Below are 20,835 nucleotides of genomic sequence, written 5' to 3' on the forward strand. Positions count from 1 at the left end.
AATTCTGATAGCTGAGGGACTGATACTTGTCACCTTCAATGCCTCCTTAATTTTTATGGCCTCCATAAATGGTTGCAAACTCCTGTGCTCCTTTTAGGAGCACTATTCAAAAGTGATGTAGCAGACCTCATTATTTGTCCAACTTCACAAAGAATAATTTGTCTTCATTGACTGGTAAGCTGAAGTCTCCATCCAATTTTCAGGTCCTACAGACATTATTTCGTAATATTCTGGGCAATAAGAAACACAATCTGGCCCTTTCTACACCTAAGAGTTATTCCCGGAAAATGGAGGGATCGTCCCTGCCTGCTCCTGGGATCCCCTGTGTGATATTTAGATACACAGGAACGATCCTGAGAAGTGACTACCCCCATCGTTTACCTGTTGAAAAGGACAGTTTGGAGGTATGAAAAGAGATTCTGAAGAACCATATGTCACATGAGAATTAAAACAAAAGTCAATACTTCAGTATTTTTATTTGCTTCCTTATTCTACCAGCAAACGTGCAGTATGTTTATTTTGTAATTATTTCTTGTTACCTAAAATTTAAAAACAACACAACAAATACAAGCCTGCCTGTAGATCCAGTACTGGGGTTATTTACTGCATACTTAAGCTCCTTCATAAATGCAGATCCAACTGCTTTAAAATCTCAAACCTAGGAAAGGACGACAATTTATATTTCACATTATACAAAGCTGTAATCCCTCTTAATAAAATAAAGTCCTTTAAAAATATTATATAGCTTTATAACTTGTTTTAATCTAGTTTTATAAGATGTTTTAATCTATTAAAACCATTTATGTAGAGATTCATGGTGGAACATAAAAATAATTACATACATATATTCTGTTCACAAATGATAACACCGTCCAATAAGATCTAGCCACATATCAAAAAGGAGGGATGTTTGACATTTCAAATATGATCCACAATAAGCTTTACTTATAGCCATAAAGCACATTGTAAAACTATTGATAAAGGGATTATGTTAGGAGGGGAGAAAGCATCTTCACAAGAGTTCTGCTTGCATGCTACAGGCTTCCTGTGGATGAAAAAATAGGTTGGTGTATAGCGATGACTGTAATCTGACCTCAGGATGTTATTTCACAGGACTGGAGATAAGAATTGAAGGTAGAACAGTACAGTCAAGCAGTCAACCTAGAACTGCCTCAGTGGACCAACCCAAAATTTCTATGGTATGGACTCTATACCAGCCTTCCTCAACCTGGGGCGCTCCAGATGTGTTGGACTGGCTGGGGCATTCTGGGAGTTGTAGTCCAACACATCTGGAGTGCCCCAGGTTGAGGAAGGCTGCTCTATACAGTCCAACATGATGATGATGATGAAGAAGAATATTTCATTGCTGTGGACTAGTCAAAAGAAAGCAATATGAAGAGGATAAATCTTCCATTTGTAAATTATATAGATGCAGCAATACAAAAGCAATAATTGCATGGCACATTCTCATCTCCATTTGTACAAGTTAAAAACAAAGCAACTTACCATTAGCTTCCTTAGAAGAGTAGTACTTGTGGGAGAACCAAATGAAGCAATAATAGCACCATTCATAGAGGCCATTTTGAGTTATGAATTTAGCAAGAGAAAAGGTAATGGATGTTCCTACATTTTCTTACAAAATTTGATGATAAGGTTTTGTTATATTTGTTGAATGAATTGACATCTGCTGCATGAAGAGCCATTATATCCTCAGCAAATGTCAGAGAGACCTTGTAAAATGTATCCCATTGACTAGTCTGCCAAAAAGCTATTTAGTAATAATTGATTTGTATCCACTCTGCTTTGAAATTAATATTGCTCTACGTATAGTAAGGAAAGCAGTGATTCTAAAACTATTTAAAAGAAGACATTGAATTCCTGATCAAGTGTTATCTCATGAATTGTTCAAAACTGTAATACAATGTCTACCAAATTCAACCTTTATGCAAAGCTTTTGGGATCAGAATAGATTTCAACCAGTTCCAAAATGACTAAGATGAGACCAAAGAGACAGAAGAATCGTTAATATTTTTAAAGCTATCGACTAAAATGAAAAGATTCTATAAATCACCCTTCATTGCCTCTCTCCAACCCATGCATGGCAGAAATGAACTAAAATTGTTGGTTCTACAGCCAAAAGTTATAATTTTATAATAATGAGGTGATGAGGTCTAGTTCTCAGGAGGGATAGATAGATTGGTTTGTGCCTTTTTTTCTGCATCCATTTCTGGAATCTTTTTTCAAGTTCTCACAAAAATTTCTACAGTTTTGTACATCATTTCCACTAATATACACATTTTTGCAAACAATTTCCCCTAATATATGCTTTTTGTATTTAATTTTCCTCTAACATACACAGTTTTGTACACAATTGCCCCTAATGCATGAATGTTTGTACATATTTTTTTTAATCAGAGAACTGCATAATTCAGAGAAGTGAAAAGCCTAGTTTGTGCATTACTTCAGGAAGTGCAAACTAGGTTGGTTCGTATTAAAATGAATAAATGCAAATCAAGCAAAGGTAAGAAAAGAACCATCTCAGGAATTTCCTGAATGTTTTCTTCTCCCATGAAAGGGTCTTCCATTTTTCTGCCTCATTCTCAGGACATTTCATAATTTATTTTGAATGTGTGTTAGTAGTGTTTTTGACCTTAGCTAATCACTGTGAGGTGGCTGAGGGTACTGTATATATTTTTCTTTCTATTTCACAACTCACCACTGCTCTACAGCCTCCCAGGCTGCCTGCACTTCCTGAACTAAAAAGGCCCTAGGGGAGGAATAAATTTATGATGTCTTCCCCTGGATTGGAAGTGCAGGAAGCCAAGGAGGCTACAGGCTGTCAGAGAAATGACTGTACAATGAAAGACAGGACACTCACACATACTCCTCAGTCATCTCATAAGCAAAGAAAGCACAAGAACCCTGAAGCAAACCCATGAGAATTTCTCCGAAATTGCTTCTACTTTGAATTTCCTTTGGAAAGCAATTTCTTTTCTATCCAATTGAATGAGAATGTTTGAAATTTTCATGGGACAAATACACTATTATTTATTAGATGCTGTATAGATCCAATTTCTCCTTATTTATTTATTTATTTATTTATTACATTTCTATACCTCTCTGGGCGGTTTACAAAAGTTAAAAACAGTAAGCAGTATGAATTGCATAAGCGGCCACCCTAAGGAGGTCAAAAGATAACAAAAATTGCATATTATTTGCATATACTGATTTCCATGAATAGACCTAAATGTACCAATAGTTATTGTAATTTAAATAGAAATAAAGAAAATCTCACTATAGCAGGGAATGAACCAGGTGACCTGTGTGCCTGTGTGTGCAATCTGCTCTCCATACCCTAACTTTTGATGGGTCACAGTTGCTATGGCTCTTTATCTTTAAAATGGAATTAGATAGGACAGCACTTCAAATAGAGGTCTATCCTCTTGCAACCTTTCAAACTGAGGATGGTGCTCTGAAAAAGAGGACACCTGGCCTCCCTATTTCTTATTTAAGCCAAGTCCCAAACACCAAATTGGTCATGTTAGAATTGCAGTGAAGCCAAACCTATGGATCCCTGGAGCATTTAATACTGCACAAACAGATGAGGAAGATAAACTACTCCAAATAAGACCCAAAATGAGCACTGACTATGTGAGGTGTTGGATGGATAAGACCTTGCCCACTTCACAACATGTTTAAACTAGGCCTTTGAGGCCTTCTTACTATCTTTGAGGATAGTTAGGTGGGCAAGTACAGGAGAGAGGCCCTTTTCTGCCATCAGGACTCCATCACTTGAAAGCTTTAGGAAGGCCTTGGAGATCTGCTCATTTGCTCAGGCCTTCCCCCAAGCCTGATTATGTTTGACTATAGTGTTTTGCTTTGTAGCTGCAGTTATGCTGTAGGTGTTTTTCGGGGGGAATGATTTCTTGCTAACTTTTGTTTTATGAATGTTTGTTGCCTCATTATTGGATAGGGAGTTCTTATTATATGAATTCAAATGTTGTCCGATGCCTTGGGAGAGATTATGTCCTGAAAGACAGCATAGAGAGAACTGATAGCCAGTGTGGTGTAGTGGGTATAGTGTTGGACTGGGAGTTGGGAGATCTGGGTTCTAGTCCCCACTCAGCCATGGAAACCCACTGGGTGACTTTGGGCCAGTCACAGCCTCTTAGCCCAACCTACCTCACAGGGTTGTTGTGAGGATAAAATGGAGAGGAGGAGGATTATGTACACTGCCTTGGGTTCCTTGGAGGAAAAAAGACAGGATAGAAATGCAATAAATAAATAAATAAATAGAAATATTTAAATGAATGCAATAAATAAAAGCACTTAAATAAGACTTGCACATTTCAGAGGGGTAATCGGTATCCATCCTCAGAGCCACGCCCTGCCATACAGAACCCTTCTGCAGTACAGGGAACATTTCCATTCTTATGATGGCTGAGAAGCTACCACCATCCTGAAAAGCTTTTTTTCCTGAAGGTGCAAACTGCTCCACTGACTTGCGCTAAACCAGAGACCAAATTCAGAGTCTATTCGCACAGTCTGCAGTAGCTGCATTTTTCAAACCTTCCAACTGTGTCACAGTTTATGTGGCTGCCCCATCACAGTCTGGATGCAGCATTTGGAATATCCGTGCACCCCTTCTCAAGCAGAAGCAGTTTGCCAAACTTTGAAGCCAGCCCAGCTCAGTTGATAATTTTTTTAAAAAAGTTTTTTTTAAAAAAATAAAAAATAAAAATCTGTTTACATTCATAAAAATAAGACATATGAATAATGGCTTGACATGAACCCCACATAACCACATCTCTTATTTTTAATATATTTGTATGCATCTAACCATCTCACATCGTTACATGCATTGCTTTGTCTTTAGTCAATTTACCTGAGGTTTGTGAATTATTTTCAGGGAAGGTTAAGAAAGTCATCCGCACTGACAAAAACATCTCCTGCTTCCTTTGTCTACTGACAACTCTCATCCGATGCAAGAGCTTCTCCGGGACCACATGTTCTCACACCTTATCAACCCACAACTCCTACGTGGGTAAAATATCACCTCTCCAGAACCTTGATATAACAAGTTTGGCAGCTAACAACGGAAATATCAGGCAATATGCACAGACAAAATTTCTGTAGAAGAACACCAATAAAGGTAGCAGAATTTTTCAGCCAATTCTTGACACATGTCTAGCATCTGTCCCACTCAAACTCCCGAGTAATTGATGCTGAAACAGAACTTTATGTTGTGGAATTTCTACCTCAAACCATCATCCTATTGCATTTTAGCACATGGGTATAGAAACTTTTTCAGCCTAAGGACTGCATTCCCTCATGGCTACACTTCTGCAGCTGAGTAGGACTACACAGTCCGTGACGGAGAAGGGAAGATCTCACGTTGTGATTAACATGAGATCCCTCCCCTGTTTACACATGAGGCACGATGACCTCAGGAGGAGAGGCGTCGCGCCCACCATTTTTTTAAAAGAGGAAGGAGCACACGAATGTTCGTGTGCTAAAGGTAATTTTTTTTAAAAAAAATACTTTCCCCACTCCCCCCACCCTACCCGCAATGGGCTCAGTGCTCCTAAGGAGCGCTGCGCCCCATGCGCGGCTCCCAGCTCCATGCAAGGAATCGCGTGGAGCCAGGGTCAAACCGCGGCAACGGGCCACACGTTCCAAGGTCTCAGAATCAGCCCGGGACCATGGAAAAGCAGACCCAAAGGGAAGGGCAAGATCCCAGGGCAAGGGAGGGATCATCCCTCCCTGATCCCAGGATCACCTGTGCATCATATGGATGCACAGGAACGATCCCGGGGTTCGGCCCAGGATTTTGCTCGGTCTAGCTAAGGCCTATGACACACACTGATAGAAGCACTTGCCTGTACCCATTCAAACACATAAGCCAAGGGTGGGCAACTTGTAGGCCAAAACAACTTGTAGGCTTCCTTGAGAGCAGCCATATTGTCCTCCTTTTTGGTTTCAAAAATACGGTCAGCCTAAGCAGTGGCCCACAGCCTGCGCTCAATGGTCTAGTGCAGCCTTCCTCAAGCGCCCCAGGTTGAGGAAGGCTGGTTTAGTGAGATATTCAGTGTAGTTCCAGAAAACTTCATTTATCCAAAACATTCTTATCTAAAGTTGGGATAGGTGAACCTCTCTGTTTCACTTTTTCACACATTCAGATTTCTGAAATCTTAACTGACTTTTCTCCCAAATACGAATAACACTGTGAACATTGGTAAATTCTTATCAACAGGAAGTGAAGTGAAAATTCTCACCCAACTGCACCAGCCAAATTCAGTATTTTCAGCATGGAGAGGACAATGATGTTCTTGTCTGCCATACAGCTATAAAAGATGAGGAGCCTGTCAGAAAAAAAGAGGTGGTAAACCCTAATTCCACACTAAAAGGGCAGAATACATAGGGATTCAGACTTGGGCCACAGCTAGACCTAAGGTTTATCCTGGGATCATCCAGGGTTCACCCCTGCCTGAGCACTGGATCCCCTGTGTGTCACCTAGATGAACAGGTTTGACCCCTGGACGATCCAGGGATAAACCTTAGGTCTAGCTATGGCCCCAGTCTTTAAAGAGCAAAATACTCAAAGTCATGGGCCTGCACAGTCAAATCTGTCAGTGTCAGTTTCTTCCCCACACATTTAAAAAATAAAATTAAAATCTCAAGTTCTTTTTTCTGCATACTTGAGAATTTAGGTAAATTCTTATCAAACCCAAACTGAAGTGATGTTCTCAGCTATCCATAATCTAAAATCACACTTGAATCAAAGCCCTGAATGTTGCAAGAGATATTTTCTACCAATGGGAAGATCTTAGTTTTATATAATACCTTTTTTTAAAAATAATCTGTTTAGCCTCCTACTCCATTTTGATTTATACACTGCATATATGGATTGGAGTCAGCCTCAGCTACACCGAGCAGGATATTGCACTATGAAAGCGGTATATAAGAGGCAGGAGCCACACTACTGCTTTATAGTGGTATTGAAGTGCACCGACAACTGTTGGGGCCCATTGACACCTACCATATACCGCTTTCATACTGCTGCTTGTTCTGGCTCCTGCCTTTTATATACCACTTTCATAGTGCAATATCCTGCTTGGTGTAGATGAGGCCTCATTTTAGGGATGTGTGAATCATTCTGATGTGAGTGCATCTCAGTTTGTGAACTTTGTTTTATTCCTTTTGCCTGAACCACTGTGCATATTTTGTGAGTATTTTTCCAAATGTATACATCAGTTGTGCACATCTTTGAAATGTAGACATTATACTGGCATTGATTGAAGTGTATCCGTGTGCATTTTTCAAAAGTATACATTTTTAATGCTCATGTACGCATGCCGTCAAATGCAATTTTGGGGGGCCGTGAATCACTTTGCACACTCAGAAATGTATAGGCATTCACTGCAGTTTGTGTCTGAGTCTGTGTTCAGTCCGGAAGGTCTGAACTGGCTAAATCCTGATAAAAGATGAACTGAAATGAATTTCTCACACAATCTTAATCTCATTTCTTTCTGCTGCTTTAGCCAAGAATAGGAAAGATCTTCTTGCCTGTGCTGGGCTGTATCACTGGGTTGAAGATAGTGACATGATCGAAGCCCCATGTCAGCTTATGGACTGCCACCCAACTCTTGCAAAAGGAGGGAATTTCCTGGGTGACCAGCCAGACCACCAGGAAAGTGTCTTAGCAAGAAGTGGAATTCCCTAACCTGTCTATAAACATCTAAGTCAGACTTGCTCATGGGACCCAATTCTTGCTCCATGGAACTCCTGTGGCAGCAGTTCATTGGCTAGCTGAAACACTGCTTCACCTTGTCTTGACAGAACCATGTCTGGCGACCAGTGAAATAAACCCTGGTTTATCCAGATGGTGTTTTGGGATATCATCCAGGAGGACTCAGAAATCCATGTTGCATTTTGAATAGGAGGCAATCTGGAAGAGAGTTAAATCATTTCATGACTCTCCTAAAGTAACTTTTCTAGCTTTGAATGGTAAAAGAACACAGCCGATGTGACTCTCCCCTCATTTCCTTTCAGCTCGTGCGCACGGAGAGTTCCACGACCACGGGAGTAAGGCCTTTGAAATGCTCTCTATTCCCAATGGGGAGCACACACAGCAAGACACAGCCAATTTCTTTTTGCTCCCTGCTAGGAGCAGCTACAGAGGGACTGGGAATGAGGGACTTCTCTTTAGCCTTTCCTTGACTGAGGCGCTACCATTTCAACAGCTCAGTGATGACTCGGGAGAAGATAATAACTCTCTTGGGGCATCATATCTAGTACCTAAGTAGTAAGGCAATTACTGCATTCCAAGGGGGATTAGCAAGAGAGAATTCGCTTACAGTTGAGTGAAAAATGCAGTCCAAGTGGACTGGGGCTTTCCTGTGAATGAAGAGACTGTCCCAGAAATCTGTCCTACACAGTGAAACTGAGCCAGAGTCTACTTTCATTAGGATAAATGAATCCTCTGTGATTAGGCCTGCATTTTAAGCAGATCTGTGATTAACAAATGCCAGCAACATTGGAATTAATGGTCTCCTTTGAATCTTTGAGTGCAAACATCCATTCTGGCATCACTTTTGGACCCAATCCTTAAATCAACACAAATGTTGAACACCGCAGCATTTTTGCGTTATGGCTCATTTGGTATCCAGGTGCTGGAGCCAGTTGGAGAAAAGGTACTGTGTGAAACTCACCCCTAACTTCTAGGTTATGAGCTTGCGCCCAACTTAGATTTACAGCTTTTATGGTTTCTTCCTATTGGAATTCCAGTGATAATGCATGATTAAAATACGTGTTGAGAATCTTAACATTACATCTTGATCAACTGAATATCCAATAGCCCACTATGTAGCAATGAAGGTAGGCTGTGTAGTTTGCCAGGATTGCCATCTTACCAGCATTGCAATCTCATTGGTTGATGTCATTTTACCAGCATTTAATCTCATTGGTTAAATGTGGGTAAAATGTTTGGCCAGAAGTTCGTGTTCACTGCCATTCTGGACTTGCACACTTTAATGCTGCCTCTCTCATTTTTGCAGGACTTCAAATATGCATCAATAAAATACAGCTGCCATTACCTTAGCATTCTTTCTAGAATATTGAAGTTCTCAGTCAAACCAAGGACTCATATTTCATGTCCATCCATGTGGCCAATTCTCATTAAGGCACCTGAATTCTTGATGTGGTTTAGATCAGCCTTCCATAATATAGGGGTTTGGGGCTGTAAGTGACTCATTGTACAAGTGCTGCAGACCATCTGAGGTTTTAAGCAAGAACCTGAATGGGCCACAGTAAATGTCTCTAGCATGCTATGTACAACACAGGTCCAAGGTCTCATGATACAGAGGCCTGGACTAGAACAAAGCCACCATGAAAGGAATAGTTCTCATAATTCTCAAAGCCACTGAAGTAATTTTAGAGATTCATCTCCTACGCTTGGATCAACAAAATGATTCCTGTGTTACAATATCCAAACACATTCTCTTACAGCCTTATCCAACAGCACTGGGACCAGGAAAGCAAATATCAGACATTCTATCACTTTGTCAGAAATTGATGTACACACCATTGAATTCAATCGCTTTTCTTATTGCCAACACTGGTACCCTGCATTTTATTATCTATGTATTTTAATGGTTGCATTTTGTGTTTTTTTATACTACATTTTGTTCTCTGAGCTATGTAGAGAACCAATGTTGATGGGTGGCAACTACAAATTCAGTAAATAAGTACCCATAATTCACTGCAATAACTAAAACTGAGGCTACTGTAATTTAAAGGCATATCCAGAGAAAGTGAGTGAGAAAGAGACCCTATTCAGATAACATGCTAAGCCAGAGTTGTTAAGCATTTTGAGATAAACTTTATGGTTTTGTGTGTTATGTGAACCATGACTTGGTTTTATCTTGGTTGTGCTTTTATATTGTATTTTATGTTATGGTTTTATACTATTGTTTTGTTTTGATTTGTCTTAAATTTGTAAACCGCCCAGAGAGCTTTGGCTATTGGATGGTATAGAAATGCAATAAATAAATAAATAAATAAATAAATATAAATGTCTTAGCATGTGTGAACCATTCCTCACCATGGTGGCTACATAACCATGGTTTAAACACACTAACATCTGAATAACTAGATGTTATTCAGATATCTGGGCAATGCCGGGTATATTTTGAAAACATATTTTTAGGTTTGCATCTTTTTTAGCTGGTAGAAAGTGTGTTGTGTGTCCTGATTGTTTTTGAAGTTTAGACGACCAAGGCATGATGGGAGGTGTAGGCTTTTCACGTAAAACAAAAAATGTGGTTTATTATGAAGCTCTGATTTAAAACACAGTTCTTATTAACACAATTTTCCATTTATTCTAACAAAACAATTTACTAACTCAACCAAACTAAAAAACAAGCAAACAACCTAAAGATGAATAAGTTGCAGAGAAATTTATTATTTATCATATAAATGTTATAACCATTATTCATGGACCAGTGCAATGCTGGGCATATCAATTAGTCTCATATAAAATACCACAAGAATTGTGAAGAAAGCCAAACAAATTTAGACCCCTGGCACTTTCATTTGTGTGTGTTGAGAATTTGGTTGGGTGTGGAGATGCATTGTGCCTCCCAATCTTGATGACATCAGAGGATGGTGGCCCGTCGGTGACATCAGGGATGGGGACTCACCCCCAACCTCATTGGGTCCTTTGTTGATGGAGTTCTAGCTGGTGCTTCAGTTCAGGGTCTAGCTTCACTGGGGTTTCCCCAGCTGGGCAAAGCCGAGCAGAGCAAAGCCCTCTGAGGCAGCAACTTTGCTGCTCCACCAACTTCCCCATGTGAGGAAGGCGATGGAAGAGTGAATGCTCTCCCCTATAAGGGAGCGGGGCTTCAGGGAGGGGACTCAACTGAGTCTTTGTAGGGTGAATGAGCAATCCTGGAAGGCCAAAATTGGCCCACAGGTCAGAAATGCCATCCCGTTTTAAGCTAATTCAACCTTTACCACCCTCACAAACTTTTCAACCAAGAAACTTAAATATGGAGGCATTCTAGACACCACTAGGAAGTAAGTCAGTAGGTACATATCTCTAACCTCTGCCCCTAAATGTCCTGAAAGGTTCACCCAAGCTTTGTTGCTGTTTAAGCAATGCAAAGGGAAGATTTTCTGTCTTCATTTAGTCAATATTCATTCAGTCAGTATTCAGATCAGAGTGAGTGAACAGAGATATAAGGCTGATGAACCTAGAAATATAGGAACCATTTGATTTCCTCTGTCCACAACCTTATGCTTTGCAGAACTTCTTCAGCTGAGGATGTATAGACCATGAAACAGGAAGCTCTTCTTGCCTCCCCCTGCAAAAAAAGAACGTCTGCTGAATAATATTGGTAGCAGATTTTAGGGCTCATCTACACCAAGCAGGATATTCCACTATAAAAGCGGTATGAAAGCGGTATATAAAAGACAGGAGCCACACTACTGCTTTATAGTGAAATTGAAGTGCACTGACAACTCTTGGGGCCCATGACACATCTACACCAAGCAGGAAATAACACTATGAAAGTGGTATGAAAGTAGTACATGGTATGTGTCGTGAGCCCCAACAGTTGTCAGTATAATTCAATATCACTATAAAGCAGTAGTGTGGCTCCTGCCTTTTATATACCACTTTCACACCACTGTCATAGTGGAATATCTGCTTAGTGTAGATGAGCCCTTAGTCTCTCAAGATGTTCATGACATCACCAGTACATTTTTTTTAGGTCAGGAACCAGAGGAGTAATGCCCAGATACAGACTAGCGTGCATATACATGTTTTCAGTCAGCAAGTCTCCTTCCCAAACTATTAGCTATTTGTTAAGCTCCCAACTCAATGAGTGGGGGTGGGGTGGGGGTTCAGCTTCTGAAACAAAAATACTGATGGCTTCAATTGACGCATTTGATTCCATCATCTGTGCACAACCCTATACTCTCTCTCTCTCTCTCTCTCTGTATGTCAAAGTCGACCTATGGCACATGACTTGGCAGCTTACCTTTGAAAACAGTATTGTCAACTCAAGAGTCTTCCCCCACACACACTTTTTTTGTACCTTTATGTCCCCACTATCACTCTCTTACAGAGTCAGGAACTATTTCCGTGAGAAGATTTATATGAACATGAAGCTTTCATTCTTCACTTTCAAGAGGTGACATTTTGCTCCTCTTTCCCCCAGCATATTATATGGAAAAGGACTTCTTCAGTCCATTATCGTTTCATCCTTGCTCTCTGCACTCCTGCTGCTGTGAACCTTTTCAAGCTGGCTTCCACCGCGAACAAGTGAGACGTGAATACGGAGTTGAACACGCAATTAGATGGAGATTACTTGAGATTGCCAAGTGCCTTCAAATGGACTTCAGTGGACAAACAATGCTTCCAAACTTTAATTTACATCACCCCAAGAAAGGTTTTCTGTGGAAAACTACACAAACTAATGTGTATTTATGTCCTAAAACGCATAGGAGAACAGTATTATTATTAGGGGCCACCTGACAAGAACTTGCATTTCGGAGGATGGGAGAGACAGAAAAAAACACTGATAAACCCCCTGTCTGGTATGGGGTAGTGTACAAAAGGTACCTGCCTCATGAAAGTTGTCAGGAACAACTGGGCTGGGCAGCCAGTTTTGCTCTTTCCTTCAGTTGAACAGCAGCTCTGGAAAAGCATGTAGCTCAGTTGCTCAGTCTTCTGGTAGGCAGTGACCACATGAGGTCACAAAGGCCAGTTTCTCTCCTGATGGGCAGCCTCAATAGGAGGTCACTATGGCCAGTCCCTTTACCTCAGGCAGGCAGCATCAGCATGAGATCACAATGAGCAGTTTCTCACTCCAGACAGTCCACTTCAACATGCTGTCACAATGGCTAGTCTGTCTCTTTGAGGCAAGCCACATCCGCATGAGGTCATAATGACTAGTCTTTCAGCAAGTCAGCATCAACATGAAGTCACAATGTCCAGTCTCCCCTTCAGGCCAAGCCACCGTGAGGTCATAATGGCTAGTTTCTGTCTTTGAGGCATGGAGTCACAATAGCCTTTCAGGTAGGCCCCATAAACATGTGGTCCCAACAGCCAGTGTTTCTCTCATTTAAACAGAAAGCAGCATTCCCCATTTGAGACTGGCCAGGCTGAAAGATACCCTGCAAAGATAGCTGTACTGCATCCTTCTACAGAAAGAGACACTTCCGGACCAATTGTCCCAGGTATTCCTCTCTACTTTCACCCAGTATCAATATAGTATTTATGGGTCTCAGTTTTCTTTATGATAATTTAGTGAGACAAACCATTTCCTTTGTTTAAGGAAGACTACTCTGATGAATGGTATAATAAGCCTATTTTAAAAACACATTAATATGTATTCATTCAATTTGTATTCTGCTCCATCCCAAAAGCTCTGAGCAGTTTACACAATATCTAAAGTGTTGCATTGGGAGACACTACAAAGAAGCTGATACTGTTCTAAATTCCAAAGGGCAATTGTCCTTTGAAAACTGCATTGTCAACTCCAGTGACATGGAGAACTTCCTGCCATTGTTATGCAGGATAATACTTGGAAATGACTGGACATTGGCTGGGAACAGATCGACCTTTGCCTTCCTTCTGCAGAGATGTCTTTGGGAGGGAAGCAGAAGCAGGTTCCCAGCACCTATTAGTCTACTTACCAATTGTTGGGGATAGGTTGATTTCCTTCTTTTTGCCATTGGTAGCAGTACTCCATCTAGAATTTACAACAGTGGGATGACCATACGTAAAGGAGGACAGGTCTCCTGTAACTTCAACAGTTGTATTGAAAAGACAATTTCAGCAGGTGTCATTTGTATGCATGCAACACCTGGTGAAATCCCCCCTTCATCACAACAGTTAAAGCTGTAGGAGCCCTGCCCTCTTTTGCATCTGGTCACTCTACAAAAGAGGGAAGGATCTTGCAGCTTTAGCTGTTGTGAAGAAGAGGGAATTTTACCAGGTGCTGCCTGGAGACAAATCTCACCTACTGAAATTCACTTTTCAATACAACTGTTGAAGTTACAGGAGACCTGTGCTTGCAAATGTCCTTCTCTCCTTGCTCAGGCAGGGAAGTGGCAGACTATGCTGCACATAGGAGTCCCCAGTGCTGGAAGCAAGAATGGAAGTTTGAAGAAATCTAGAAAAGGCTCATTCATGCTTGCAGCAGTGGAGGCTCTCCACAACCCAGGCTCTCAGCCCTGCGACACTTCCTGGAATGGTAATGTGACCACACAATGTTAGCCATTCCAGGAAGAGCTGCTGAGCTGAAAGCCTGTTGTGAAGAGTCCCACAGTGCTGCAAAGAAGTGAGCAAGTGGGGCTGGGAGGGGGCATTTTTATTTCAATGGAGCAGCTGAGAAGAGTCCTCAGCTGAATAAGATAAACTATGGTTGCTGATGATGCCATCAGAGGGAAAGGAAGTGGCAGCCAGGCACCTCTCCATCGTTCCTGGACCAGATCCAGCTCAGAGCCTCCTCCCTCCTGCGACCACCTGTCACTGCTGAGGCCATCAGAGGGAAAGGAAGTGGCGGCCAGGCACCTCTCCATCATGCCTGGATCTGTATGAGGCTATTAGAGGGAGAGGGAAACGAAGCAGCTGCTGAACTTTGCAACTACGAATCTAGTGCCTGGGTTTGCTTTTTTCTTCTTCCTCCTCCCTCCGAATCCCCTTCCCCCCCTTTTTTTTAGATTGTAAGCCTGTGGTCAGGGACTGGCTTAATAAATATATTTGTAAGCCACCTTGAGAGCCTTTTTTGGCTAAAAGGTGGGATACAAATGCTATAATAAATAAATAAATAAATAAATAAATAAATAGTGATGGAACTACTGTCTTGCCATTCACCATTAAAATGTCTTCAAAAAACTCCCCACCCCCCTGTAAAGAGGCAGAAGAAACAATGCCTCCTTTGCACAAAAGGGAGCTTTTCATGGAAGTAGAGTTCAGGGTTCATCACGGTATTAGCATGTGATGTTTGAGGATTTCATTTTGCCCCCAAATGTGTAAGCATTCCCTATTTGAATCCACAAATGTGATCACGTACACATGTCCATCAGAAATGTTCACAAATTGCTGGGGATATGCTTGGGTTAAATTTGCACAACTTTACCAGTTCAGTGTGTGCCAATGTCCCCTGTAGACTGAATTAACCCCACTTTAATCAATGGAGAAAAGTTGCACAAATGATAAAAGTTGCACAAATTTGGAGAAAGTTGTGCAAATTTCATGTTCAATCCAGCTCAATTTGTAGAGTTTTCCATTCCTGCAGAGCAAGCAGTGGTAGCAAATCCGAACAAGAACCAGGCATGAGACAAGTGACAAGACATTTGGAAAATCCTAGCTATCCAAACATCGTTTTGTCACCCTTCCCTAATATATACCATGCTTATATAACATTATTCAGCAACTCTGAACTGTGTCCTAGCAAGGGCTTGGGAAGACCTCTCATTTTTGCTGCCTGCCAGGAACTACAAACATGCAGTCATTATTGAGCCTTCATTGCTGCCTTCAGGGTTGGGCAGCCTTCATTTTGAGGGTTAGCAAATTGTGCAGTGGACATGAATCTACAATAAGCCAAGCTGATTCATGTTATTTATTTATTACATTTCTATTCTGCCCAATATCTGAAGCTCTATTATGCATGTCAGCTGAACTTATGCACTTCCAGTTGAATACTTGCTTGCTTCCAAGGGCTGAGAGTTGAACACTTGTTGAACACCCCTGTAGAAACGAGCGGGCCTTAAAAGAAGTTAACTTTGGTTGGATTGCACCCTTTGTTTGCACTCTGAAAGCTCATTCTTCTTTGGGTCCTATCGCCACTTCCAGAAGTCGTTTACATTCTAAAGTTCAAGCTCAATCATTCCGAAATGATACTGCATAAAGCAAGTTCAAACACCATGCATGCATATAGAGTATTTACTCACCCAGTGAACTCTACATACATTATTAATCGGAAGCTGTGATGCTACGAGGAGGCTGCTGTTTGACTTTTCCGACCGCAAACATGATGGGAGGCTCCAGCAGAAACCTGCAATTCTCCTGCATGGAAGCAACGTACAGCTGAACTTCAGCTCCAGCTCAGTGGTTGCTATGTAGAGCAAGACCGTTTAGACATAACTTCACAGACTGTTGGATTGATAAGATGTATAAACAAGGTGGAATGGCATGAGGGTCCTTGAGAAGCCTGACACTCGTGATTATTTTGATATTGCTGACATAAAAACTCACATTCACATTAAAAACACAAATACAGTGGTTTTCTGGACAGTATTTTCCATGACTTTTGCTGTGTTCTTTGTGTAATTTTGCTATACTTTTAACACTGGAATGATAGACATGCAAAAAAAGCATTAACAGCTTGGGACCAGGGTACCTTAAGGACAGCCGGGAACCAGGTATCTAAAGCATCACTATCTCTTACATAACCCATCCTAAATATTTTGAGACTGGCTCCAGAGGCCCTGCTCCATGACCGCACCCCAATCTGAAGTCAGTCAGGCCATGACTGGAAACAGGGCCATTGAAGATAGAGCCTCACATATTTGGACCACCATTCATAACATTGTATCCAGTGTTACCTTGTTAGCCATCCAGAGCACTGTGGCTGAAGACTGGCTAATAAATATTTTAAACAAACAAATTCTGTTAAATAATCATTTTTAGTGTGTGTGTGTGTGTGTGTGTGTGTGTGTGTGTGTGCATGTGCTCATGCACAGTAAGAATTTGCACATCCTGTGGGACTGGAAGCAATGCTGACATTTTAGGTGGTCACTTGGAGACTGAGAAATGCTCACCTCTCATATTTGTAGCTTGCTTTCCCTCCAAAGGACTCAGGGCTGTGTATGTGGGGTTACATTCAGACTAACCCTGTGATGAAGGTGAAGTTGAGACAGAGATGGGGAGCCTATGGCCTTCCAGATGTTGTTGGACTACAATTCCTATCATCCACCCTCACCACTGGCCATGTTAACTGTTGCAACACTTTCAGGTCCCCTATCCTGGGTTAAGAGTTCTTTGCCCACATTTTGGTCATGAGTTTGACTAAATTTAAAAATGTGGAAAGAAGTGGTCCTTGGTGATTACACCATTTACTACCAAATAAAAGGTTGTTGGCAAATTTCAGTTCAGTTCATTAAATGTCAGAACTTGCCTCATTCAGATCTGCAAATACAAGCATACTTTTTCAGGCAAAGCTTTCTTATCTCTGAGCTTGCAATCACATTCACAAAATGCATCTAATGGAAAAGTGCACACTTCAAAAATGCACACACTAGGGGTGTGCACAGATCCCCCCCGCTCTGCCCCGCAGCTCCGCTCCTGCTTCTCCAGTTCGAGGAGAAGCAGAGCACATCCCTAGCACACACACTTTGGACCTCCCCCCCCCCAATTTTCATGGTTTAGTGATTTTGATGCACTTTTTTTTTAAAAAAAAAAATGTACTAAAATGACCTGAAAACAGTCCTCTTTGAATTTTGAAAGCAAATATTCTCCCATCATCATCTGGATGTCTCCATACTCTGCAAATACTTGATCTTCTGCATTTGCCACTCAGGTTATTCCTGTAGCAGAAAGCATTTGACAGCTGATGTTCAGTAGCAGTCAACATTGACAGTCTTGTATAAGGTTTAGAGAAGACACATGTCAGGAAGCTAAAAAAGAAATTTCTCTCTTAAATAAGAACAGAATGGACACAGGGAACTCTTGACTCCACCCAGATCTCTAGGACCATTACTGCCTAACCAGATAGTGACAGTTTCAGACACACAATCAAAATCTGAAAATATCTGTCAACAGACATGCAGGTAGCAATCAATATTTGACAGCTTATTTGAATCTCGTCTTAGTAACTGTTATATTAACTTCTTTCAGCCAATCAAGACAAATTTCAAAAGTAAGATTTGGAAATGAAATTTTGATCTAAAAATATCAGAATTTGAAATTCAGGGAGGGGTCATTCAACAGGCAAAAAACAGCAGCCCTGTTTTCCTTGTAATATATAGCTCTGTCTAAACCTCACGATGTCTTTCATTTAGACCAGTGGTTCCCAAACTTTTTCAGGTCACCGCCCCCTTGGTTCCACAAACTCATGCCCAGTGCCCCCTACTCTACCCTATAAAAATCATTATTCAGAATAGTGGTTTTCAACGACCCACTAAGGAAGATAATAACAATAAAATTTAAAACAGTAACAATTAATGGAATATTTATTCCAAAGCACCCGTCGCAGGCTTGCCAAGGGAGGGAGGGAAAAGAGAGCGAACGCCTCTGTTTTGCAGCCAGTGTGGCGGGGCACACCAAGCAGGGTATGTCTCTTCATTAGTGTTTTGGTGCTTTTGAAATATTTCAATTCACCGTTAAAAGGACTCTTCTTAAATAGTATTAATACATGTGTGGATTCTTCCTCTATATGGCTTAGGACCAAACTACCTTCTCCCATAAAAGTATCCCTGTGTTTTAAGACCTTCTGGAGAGGCGCTTCTCAGAAAAGACCACCTCGAGCGCCCTCCTGTTGCTTCCTTGCCTCTTAACGCCCCCCTATCCAATCCCACCGCCCCCAAGGGGGCGGTACCGCCCACTTTGGGAACCACTGATTTAGACTATGAACTAAAAAAAGGGTGTGATACTTATGATGTCTCCATAGCAATGTGCATCAGAAAATGCTTCAAACACTTTTATGTACAAACTTTTATATACAATAAGATTGCATAAAATCCTGAGCATTTTACAGAAACTTGTTTTTCAGTAAATATATATTCACCATATCCAAATATATTGCTTAATGATCCTAACCACATATTGTACTCAAATCCACAATTTAAAGCCTTTTCAATTCCATGAAGTTCTGTGTGTGTGTGTGTGTGTGCGTGTGATTTTGTACTGACTTAATGCCATACATTTGTTCAGCTTTTCAGCCTCTCCTATAGATAGAAGGGGGTAAGGAAGATTATCCTAGATATTATTATTATTATTATTATTATTATTATTATTATTATTGGGCTAATGATGTGACACCTAGTTTGCCTCCTAACAGCCTGCTGGCAAACCAGAGTTCCATCACTACTTCTTACAGAATCAAAGTCAGAGGCTTTTTTGTGGTCAAATGATCTTTGCACGTTCAAGTAGCTATTCAATTTCCATGAGGATTGAGACGACCACATCTAACAACATTTAGTTTTATTTATTTTGGCAGGGGGGAAACTGATATAGAATTGCTAGTAGCCAATCACATTCATATGTCACTCTGATTTCTACATCCTAAACTTCTTGATACAAGAAGAAAGTATTATGTTAATCTCATAGGTTCCACCCTTAAAAACAGCCTATAAATAATTTGAGAGAGAGAGAGATGTGGAAACAATATACTACTGTATAATAGAGACATGTCAAATATAGGGATATTTTGGTAATGGTAACTGTTTGGAAGTCTGTTTATTTGCACTAGCTTCCTCTTGGGCTTGGAATTCACAAGCTTTCTTTCACAGGCAGTTAACTCTTCAAGCTAAATCCCAAAGTGCCATTACTACTTGACCCCAACTCTCCTACACCAGCCACATGGTTTACTTCTTTATAGAAGAAATGTTGGCGCCTACACGGGCTCTAAGGTGACAGAGACAGCAGTTTTTGTCCTGTGAAAAGTAACTTTTAAAAAGTCTCTGATCATCACAGTACATTTTATAAGCAAAGAAGTGATCAGGGAGTAGCAGGATGTACACCAGTAGCAGCTAGCCTGTCAAAACAAATCAAGACTAGAGTTCCAATTCTAAGCTCTGTTGAACATATGTATGACTTCCTGCACTCTTAATAGTGCAGTAAGTTTGTCCATCTCCACCATCTCCAAAACCTTAAGCAACCATTCCTCCGTAGAGTAGAGTAGTCTGGCAGCTGTTGTCATGTACAAAAACAACCTTCCTCCTTTTTCTTTTAAGTTGATCATCCATCCCAGCAAAAATGCTTCTGGTTCCATTTGTATATTTGGCCAGATCTACACTACTGCTTTAAAGCGCTTTATAACAGTTTTAAAGCGCTTTAAAGCAGTTAAAGCGCTTTATAACGGTTATAAAGCGCTTTAAAGCAGTAGTGTAGATCCGGCCTTTGTCTTTAATATTTTTACATTGACAAGTGAATCTGAGTCCAAAAAGATTTTGCTTTTTTACTTGACCACCACATATGGTAAAAAGTTCCTTCTTCTTCTACACATTTCCAACAGTCTGCAAAACAAACCCTGTCTGGTACTTAACATATATTTTAACCTTTTTACCCACATATTTTTCCATAATTCCATTGGTACATTGATACCTTCAACTGTATTCATGAATTTATGTTATTCTTCAGTTAAGACTTTACAAGAATAGGATTGTCTAGGGTTAATTGTTGTTCTTCCAATTCATTTTATTTATTAGAAGTTTTGATGAATGATTAACCAATTTAATTAAACTAGAAAACTGAAGAACTGGTGCTCAGAGAATGAAAGTAATGATTAACTGAAGGATTGAAGATCTGGAGAATTTATATAATGCTTAATTAGAATACTGAATCAAAGTAAATGGAACTTTTTGTGTATCTGAATATGATAAAGTTTAATTAAATCATCAATTAGAATTTTACATCTTTTTTGTTTGTTTGTTTGCTATGACAGATCAATGAAGCTATATATATTGGAAAAACTGACACATTTCTAATTGGTCTTGATTGGCCATAAATCCATATGTAATTTTACCCTACTGGTTTAAACACACATAAAATAAGATGCACATACCTGTGATATTTATCTACCTAATTAACAAGTTAAAAACTGA

This window comes from Elgaria multicarinata, chromosome 8, assembly GCF_023053635.1.
Source record: "Elgaria multicarinata webbii isolate HBS135686 ecotype San Diego chromosome 8, rElgMul1.1.pri, whole genome shotgun sequence".
NCBI classification, from domain to species: domain Eukaryota; kingdom Metazoa; phylum Chordata; class Lepidosauria; order Squamata; family Anguidae; genus Elgaria; species Elgaria multicarinata.